Consider the following 8,487-nt stretch of genomic DNA (forward strand, 5'->3'; position numbering starts at 1 on the left):
AGTAATAAACCTTACGTGAGTAAGGGTCAATCCCACGGAGATTGTCGATATGAAGCAAGCTATGGTCACCTTGTAAATCTTAGTCAGGCGGATATAAAACAGTTATGGAGTTTTCGAAATTAAATAATAAAATAGGGATAGAAATACTTATGTAAATCATTGGTGAGAATTTCAGATAAGCGTATGGAGATGCATTCATTCCTCTGAACCTCTGCTTTTCTGCTATCTTCATCCAATTAGTCTTACTCCTTTCTATGGCTGGCTTTCTGTAAGGATGTCACCGGTGCCAATGGCTACTTTCAATCCTCTCAGAAAAATGGTCCAAATGCTCTGTCACAGCACGGCTAATCGTCTGGAGGCATCACCCTTGTCGTTGGTTGCATCCTATTCCTCTCTGTGAAAATGGTCCGATGCGCTGTCACTGCATGGCTAATCATCTTGGAGGTTCTCGATCATACTGGAATAGAATTTACTATCCTTTTGCGTCTGTCACTATGCCCAGCACTCGCGAGTTTGAAGCTCGTCACAGTCATTCAATCCCTGAATCCTACTCGGAATACCACAGACAAGGTTTAGACTTTCCAGATTCTCATGAATGCCGCCATCAATCTAGCTTATACCACGAAGATCGCAATATCTCGGACTCGGTCCCCTGTATTAGTAATCTAAGAGGTACTCATTCAATCTAAGGTAGAACGGAAGTGGTTGTCAGGCACGCGTTCATAGGGAATGATGATGATTGTCACGTTCATCACATTCAGGTTGAAGTGCGAATGAATATCTTAGAAGCGGAATAAGTTGAATTGAATAGAAAAACAGTAGTACTTTGCATTAATCTTTGAGGAACAGCAGAGCTCCACACCTTAATCTATGGAGTGTAGAAACTCTACCGTTGAAAATACATAAGTAATGAAGGTCCAGGCATGGCCGAATGGCCAGCCCCCAAACGTGATCAATAGATCAAAAGATAATCCAAAGATGGTTCCAAAGATGTCTAATACAATAGTAAAAGGTCCTATTTATAATAAACTAGCTACTAGGGTTTACAGAAGTAAGTAATTGATGCATAAATCCACTTCCGGGGCCCACTTGGTGTGTGCTTGGGCTGAGCTTGAAGTCTACACGTGGAGAGGTCATTCTTGGGGTTGAACGCCAGCTTTTGTGCCAGTTTGGGCGTTGAACTCCACTTTGCAACTTGTTTCTGGCGCTGGACGCCAGAATTGGGCAGAGAGCTGGAGTTAAACGCCAGTTTGCGTCATCTAAACTTGAGCAAAGTATGGACTATTATATATTGCTGGAAAGCCCTGGATGTCTACTTTCCAACTCAATTGGAAGCGCACCATTTTGAGTTTTGTAGCTCCAGAAAATTCATTTTGAGTGCAGGGAGGTCAGAATCCAACAGCATCAGCAGTCCTTCTTCAACCTCTGAATCTGATTTTTGCTCAAGTCTCTCAATTTCAGCCAGAAATGTGAATTTAACATAAAAACTAATGAATACATCCCTAAAAGTAACTAGGTTCTACTAAAAACATACTAAAAACAATGCCAAAAAGTGTATAAGTTATCCGCTCATCACAACACCAAACTTAAATTGTTGTTTGTCCCCAAGCAACTGAAAATCAAAATAGGATAAAAAGAAGAGAATATACTATAAATTCCAAACTATCAATGAAACATAGCTCCAATCAGATGAGCGGGACTTGTAGCTTTTTGCCTCTTGAATAGTTTTGGCATCTCACTTTATCCATGGAGGTTCAGAATGATTGGCATCTATAGGAACTCAGAGTTCAGATAGTGTTATTGACTCTCCTAGTTCAGTATGATGATTCTTGAACACAGTTTCTTTATGAGTCTTGGCCGTGGCCCTAAGCACTTTGTTTTCCAGTATTACCACCGGATACATAAATGCCACAGACACATAATTGGGTGAACCTTTTCAGATTGTGACTCAGCTTTGCCAAAGTCCCCAATTAGAGGTGTCCAGGGTTCTTAAGCACACTCTTTTTTTTTTTGCTTTGGACCTTGACTTTAACCACTCAGTCTCAAGTTTTCACTTGACACCTACACGTCACAAGCACATGGTTAGGGACATCTTGGTTTAGCCGCTTAGGCCAGGATTTTATTCCTTTAGGCCCTCCTATCCACTGATGCTCAAAGCCTTGGGATCCTCTTTATTTACCCTTGCCTTTTGGTTTTAAGGGTTATTGGCTTTTTGCTCTTGCCTCTTGGTTTTAAGAGCTTTTGGCTTTTTCTGCTTGGTTTTTCTTTCTATTTTTTTTCGCCTATTTTTTTCTTTTTTTTTTCTGCAAGCTTTGTTCTTTGCTGCTTTTTCTTGCTTCAAGAATCATTTTTATGATTTTTCAGATTATCAAATAACATGTTTCCTAGTCATCATTCTTTCAAGAGCCAACATATTTAACATTCTTAACTATGCATTGTTCAAGCATACATTCAGAAAACAAGAAGCATTGTCACCACATCAATATAATTAAACTAAGTTCAAGGATAAATTCAAAACTCATGTACTTCTTGTTCTTTTGAATTAACACATTTTTTCATTTAAGAGAGGTGATGGATTCATAGGACATTCATAACTTTAAGACAAGGTTACTAACTACTAATGATCATGTAATGAAGACACAAACATACATAAGCACTTAACATAGAGAAAATGAAAAACAGAGAAAGTAAGAACAAGGAATGAGTCCACCTTAGTGATGATGGCGTTTCCTTATTGTGGAACCAATGATGTCCTTGAGCTCTTCTATGTCTCTTCCTTGTCTTTGTTGCTCCTTCCTCATTGCTTTTTGATCTTCTCTTATTTCATGAAGGATGATGGAGTGCTCTTGATGTTCCACCCTTAGTTGTCCCATGTTGGAATTTAATTCTCCTAGGGAGGTGTTGATTTGCTCCCAATAGTTTTGTGGAGGAAAATGCATATGAGGCATCTCCGGAATCTCATGGTGATGAGCTTCCTGCGCCTCTTGAGCTCCATGAACGGGCTCTCTTGCTTGCTCCATCTTTTTCTTAGTGATGGGCTTCTCTTCCTCAATGTGAATGTCTCCTTCTATGGAAGCTCCAGCTGAGTAACATAGATGGCAGATAAGATGAGGAAAAGCTAGCCTTGCCCCAGGAGAGGGCTTTTCGGCTAGTTTGTAGAGTTCAAGGGAGATGACTTCATGAACCTCTACTTCTTCTCCAATCATGATGCTATCGATCATGTTGGCCTGATCCACAGTAACTTCAGATCGGTTGCTAGTGGGGATGATGGAGCGTTGGATGAACTCCAACCATCCTCTAGCCACAGGCTTGAGGTCCAATCTTCTTAGTTAAACCGGCTTGCCTTTGGAGTCAATCTTCCATTGAGCTCTTTCCACACATATGTCCATGAGGACTTGGTCCATCCTTTGATTAAAGTTGACCCTTCTAGTGTAGGGGCGTTCATCTCCTTGCATCATAGGCAAGTTAAACGCCAACCTCACATTTTCCGGACTAAAATCCAAGTATTTCCCCCGAACCATTGTAACATAGTTCTTTGGATCCGGGTTCTTACTTTGATCATGGTTCTTGGTGATCCATGCATTGGCATAGAACTCTTGAACCATTAGGATGCCGACTTGTTGGATGGGATTTGTTAGAACTTCCCAACCTCTTCTTTGAATTTCGTGTCGGATCTCCGGATACTCATTTCTTTTGAGTTTGAAAGGGACCTCGGGGATCACCTTCTTCTTGGCCACAACATCATAGAAGTGGTCTTGATGAGCTTTGGAGATGAATCTTTCCATCTCCCATGACTCGGAGGTGGAAGTTTTTGTCTTCCCTTTCCCTTTTCTAGAGGATTCTCCGGTCTTGGGTGCCATCAATGGTAATGGAAAACAAAAAGCTTATGCTTTTAGCACACCAAACTTAGAATATTGCTCGCCCTCGAGCAAGAAAATAAAGAATTAGATGAAGAAGAAGAAGAAAAGATGGAGAAGAGGGGAGAGGTGTGTTTCGGCCAAGAAGAGAAGAGAGGGTTGTGTTGTGTAAAAATGAGGAAGAATGGAAGGCTTTATATAGGGAAGGGAGGGGGGTTTAAGTTTCGGCCATATGGGTGGGTTTGGGTGGGAAATTGATTTGAATTTTGAAGGTAGGTGGAGTTTATTGGGTAGGTTTATGGGGAAGAGTGGGTGGATGTGAGTGGTGAAGGGTTAATAGGGAAGAGAGATGGAGGTGATAGGTGAAGGGTTTTGGGGAAGAGTGTTTATTGGGAATAGAGGATGATTGAAAAGAGAGAAGAGAGTGAGTGGAGGTAGGTGGGGATCCTGTGGGGTCCACAGATCCTGAGATAATCTTGTGGGGTCCACAGATCCTGAGATGATCCTGTGGGGTCCACAGATCCTGAGGTGTTCAAGGATTTACAACCTTGCACCAAATTAGGCATGTAAAATACCCTTGCACACAACTCTGGGCGTTCAGCGCCAGGTTGGTGCCCATTTTGGGCGTTCAACGCCCATTTGTTGCCCATTTCTGGCGTTGAACGCCAGAACCATACTTGTTCTGGGCGTTCAGCGCCAGCTTTTCTCCAGGGTGCAATTCTGGCGTTCAGCACCCAGATGCTGCCCATTTTGGGCGTTTAGCGCCCAGATACTGCCCATTTTGGGCGTTTAGCGCCAGAACCATGCTTTGTTCTGGCGTTGAACGCCAGACAGGTGCTTCCTCCAGGGTGTGATTTTTCTTCCGCTGTTTTTGATTCTGTTTCTAAATTTTTTGTTTATCTTGTGACTTCACATGATCATGAACCTAAGAAAACATGAAAAACAAAAATAAAATTAGATAAATAAACATTGGGTTGCCTCCCAACAAGCGCTTCTTTAATGTCAATAGCTTGACAGTTGGCTCTCATGGAGCCTCACAGATGTGCAGAGCTTTGTTGAGACCTCCCAACACCAAACTTAGAGTTTGGATATGGGGGTTTGACACCAAACTTAGAGTTTGGTTGTGGCCTCCCAACAACAAACTTAGAGTTTGACTGTGGGGGCTTTGGTTGACTCTGCTTTGAGAGAAGATTTTTCTGCTTCCTCTCCATGGATGCAGAGAGAGATCCTTGAGTTGTAAACACAAGGTTGTCCTTATTTAATTGAAGGATCAATTCTCCTCTGTCCACATCAATCACAGCTCTTGCTGTAGCTAGGAAAGGCCTTCCTAGGATGATGGATTCATCCTCTTCCTTTCCAATGTCTAGGACTATGAGATCAGCAAGGATGTAAAGGCCTTCAACCTTTACTAACACGTCCTCTACTTGTCCATAAGCCTGTTTTCTTGAATTGTCTGCCATCTCTAATGAGATTTTAGCAGCTTGCACCCCATAGATTCCCAGTTTCTCTATTACAGAGAGGGGCATGAGGTTTATTCCTGAACCAAGGTCACACAGAGCCTTAAAGATCATGGTGCCTATGGTACAAGGTATTAAGAACTTTCCAGGATCCTGTTTCTTCTGAGGCAATGTCAGTTGATCCAGATCACTTAGTTCATTAGTGAACAAGGGAGGTTCATCTTCCCAGGTTTCAATACCAAATAATTTGGCATTCAATTTCATGATTGCACCAAGGAACTTGGCAGCTTGCTCTTCAGTAACATCCTCATTCTCTTTAGAAGAGGAATACTCATCAGAGCTCATGAATGGCATAAGGAGGTTTAATGAAATCTCTATGGTCTCTAGATGAGTCTCAGATTTCTTTGGTTCCTCAAAGGGAAGCTCCTTATTGATCACTGGACGTCCCAGGAGGTCTTCCTCCTTGGGATTCACGTCCTCTCCTTCCTTCACAGGTTCGGCCATGGTAATTAATTCAATGGCCTTGCACTCTCCTTTTGGATTTTCTTCTGTATTGCTTGGGAGAGTACTAGGAGGGATTTCAGTGATCCTTTTACTCAGCTGGCCCACTTGTGCCTCCAAATTTCTAATGGATGACCTTGTTTCATTCATGAAACTTACAGTGGCCTTGGACAGATCAAAGACTAAGTTTGCTAAATTAGAGGTATTTTGTTCAGAGTTCTCTGTCTGTTGCTGAGTGGATGATGGAAAAGGCTTACTATTGTTAAACCTGTTTCTTCCACCATTATTAAAGCCTTGTTGAGGCTTTTGATCCTTCCATGAGAAATTTGGATGATTTATCCATGATGGATTATAGGTGTTTTCATAAGGTTCACCCATATAATTTACCTCTGCTATTGCAGGGTTCTCAGGATCATAAGCTTCTTCTTCAGAAGATGCCTCTTGAGTACTGTTGGATGCAGCTTGCATTCCATTCAAACTCTGAGAAATCATATTGACTTGCTGAGTCAATATTTTATTCTGAGCCAATATGGCATTCAGAGTATCAATTTCAAGAACTCCCTTCTTCATAGGCGTCCCATTACTCACAGGATTCCTCTCAGAAGTGTACATAAACTGGTTATTAGCAACCATGTCAATGAGTTCTTGAGCTTCTACAGGCGTTTTCTTTAGGTGAATGGATCCACCTGCAGAAGTATCCAATGACATCTTTGATAGCTCAGATAAACCATCATAGAATATATCCAGGATGGTCCATTCTGAAAGCATGTCAGAAGGACACTTTTTGGTCAGCTGCTTGTATCTTTCCCAAGCTTCATAGAGGGATTCACCATCTTTTTGTTTGAAGGTTTGAACATCCACTCTAAGCTTGCTCAGCTTTTGAGGAGGAAAGAACTTGGCTAAGAAAGTAGTGACCAACTTATCCCAAGAGTTCAGACTATCCTTAGGTTGAGAATCCAACCAGATTCTAGCTCTGTCTCTTACAGCAAATGGGAAAAGCATGAGCCTGTAGACTTCAGAATCTACTCCATTAGTCTTAACAGTATCACAGATCTGCAAGAATTCAGTTAAGAACTGAAAAGGATCTTTAGATGGAAGTCCATGAAACTTGCAGTTCTGCTGCATCAGAGAAACTAGCTGAGGTTTCAGCTCAAAATTGTTTGCTCCAATGGTAGGAATGGAGATACTTCTTCCATGTAAATTGGAATTAGGTGCAGTAAAGTCAACAAGCATTCTCCTTGCATTATTGTTGTTGGGTTCGGCTGCCATCTCCTTTACTTGTTCGAAATTTTCAATAAGGTTGTCTCTGGATTATTGTAATTTAGCTTCTCTTAGTTTTCTCTTCAGAGTCCTTTCAGGTTCTGGATCAGCTTCAATAAGAATGCCTTTTTCTTTGTCCCTGCTCATAAGAAAGAGAAGAGAAAAAGAAAAGAAGAGGAATCCTCTATGTCACAGTAAAGAGGTTCCTTATTGTTAGTAGAAGAAGAAAAGGAATAGGAGTGAAGAAGAATAAAGAATCCAAATACAAAGGTGATGATAGGAGCAGAGATGTGAGATGAAGAGAAGTGTTAGTAGATGAATAAATAAATAGAAGGGGATGAGAGGAGGAGAGAATTTTCGAAAATAATTTTTGAAAAAGAGTTAGTGATTTTCGAAAATAGTTTTTGAAAAAGGTTGGTAGTTTTTCGAAAATTCAAATAAAAAATAAAATAATTAGTCTAATTAAAAAGAAATTTTGAAAAAGAGGGAAGATTTTTTTCAAAAATTAGAGAGAGAGAGTTAGTTAGGTAGTTTTGAAAAAGGTAAGAAACAAACAAAAAGTTAGTTAGTTAGTTGAAACAAATTTTGAAAAGATAAGAAGTTAGGAAGTTAGAAAAGATATTTTGCAATCACTTTTTTGAAAAAGGTAAGATAAGAAGATATTTTTGAAAAGATATGATAGAAATTAGTTTTTGAAAAAGATTTGATTTTTAAAATCTCAATTAATGACTTGATTCACAAGAAATCACAAGATATGATTCTAGAACTTAAAGTTTGAATCTTTCTTAACAAGTAAGTAACAAACTTGAAATTTTTGAATCAAAACATTAATTGATGATGTTATTTTCGAAAATATGATGTAAAATTAAGAAAAATATTTTTGAAAAATATTTTTGAAATTTTCGAAAATAACTAAAAAAAATTGAAAAAAAGATTTGATTTTTGAAAAAGATTTTGAAAAAGATAAGATTTTTTTAAATTGAAAATTTGATTTGACTCATAAAAACAACTAGATTTAAAAATTTTTTGAAAAAGTCAAATCTAATTTTCGAAATTTTAAGAGAGAAAAAGGGAAAGATATTTTTTTATTTTTGAATTTTTATGATGAGAGAGAAAAACAAGAAAAATGATGCAATGCATGAAAGTTATGGATCAAAACAATGAATGCATGCAAGAATACTATGAATGTCAAGATGAACACCAAGAACACTATGAAGATCATGATGAACATCAAGAACACATTTTTGAAAAATTTTTAATGCAAAGAAAACATGCAAGACACCAAACTTGGAATTCTTTAATGCTTAGACATAAAGAATTCAGGAATGCATATGAAAAACAAGAAAAGACACAAAACATGCAAATGCAAAGATCAAACAAGAAGACTTACCAAGAACAACTTGAAGATCATG

General features: G+C 39.2%; 1 non-coding gene across 1 annotated transcript; it reads left to right on the forward strand.

Annotated features, from left to right (window-relative positions):
• Positions 1 to 6,577: 6,577 nt before the first annotated feature.
• LOC148565367 (small nucleolar RNA R71) lies at positions 6,578 to 6,685 on the forward strand. Its single transcript, XR_015884315.1, has one exon. It is a non-coding gene; the product is annotated as a small nucleolar RNA R71 (small nucleolar RNA).
• Positions 6,686 to 8,487: the final 1,802 nt, after the last annotated feature.

This window comes from Arachis ipaensis, chromosome B5 (assembly GCF_059453495.1).
Source record: "Arachis ipaensis isolate K30076 ecotype BB chromosome B5, ASM5945349v1, whole genome shotgun sequence".
NCBI lineage: Eukaryota > Viridiplantae > Streptophyta > Magnoliopsida > Fabales > Fabaceae > Arachis > Arachis ipaensis.